The sequence below is a fragment of the Penaeus monodon genome, chromosome 29 (assembly GCF_015228065.2).
Source record: "Penaeus monodon isolate SGIC_2016 chromosome 29, NSTDA_Pmon_1, whole genome shotgun sequence".
Classification (NCBI taxonomy): Eukaryota; Metazoa; Arthropoda; class Malacostraca; order Decapoda; family Penaeidae; genus Penaeus; species Penaeus monodon.
In genome coordinates, this window is record NC_051414.1 from 28,681,060 (window position 1) to 28,681,484 (window position 425).

At 34.6% G+C, this 425-nt stretch overlaps 1 protein-coding gene across 1 annotated transcript in view; it reads left to right on the forward strand.

Annotated features, from left to right (window-relative positions):
* The window catches only part of LOC119591822 (mucin-2-like), a 9,846-nt gene that overhangs the window by 4,888 nt on the left and 4,533 nt on the right, over window positions 1–425 (forward strand). The window lies entirely within an intron of this gene.

Below are 425 nucleotides of genomic sequence, written 5' to 3' on the forward strand. Positions count from 1 at the left end.
CTAAGAATGTCTTGACTGTCAATGGCACAAGATTTTTTTTTTCCCCACAAATTCTTTAACATGATAAAATTGTCTCTAGTACAAAGCATTCCATACAACAATACAGAGTTCTACGTAGTATGGTAACCGCCATTTTTATTGACTGATAATGTATGAAGATGGTATTCTTTATCCATTATCTGAGCATACCATCAAGAGTAATGGGAGACACACAGCCTTCAATACATTAGCTCTTAGGTAATTAGCCAATAATTAATTAGTCAATATAGATAGAGTGACGCAAACGAGGAGTGCAGACTGTCGAGAATTACGCTGCAAATTAACAGATTATAAATAAAAGTCCAACCAAAGAAAATACGTCATCAAGTATTTAAAATATTGCTATCTGGACAAGTGTTCCATAGGGTTAATAGCCCAACTTGGGT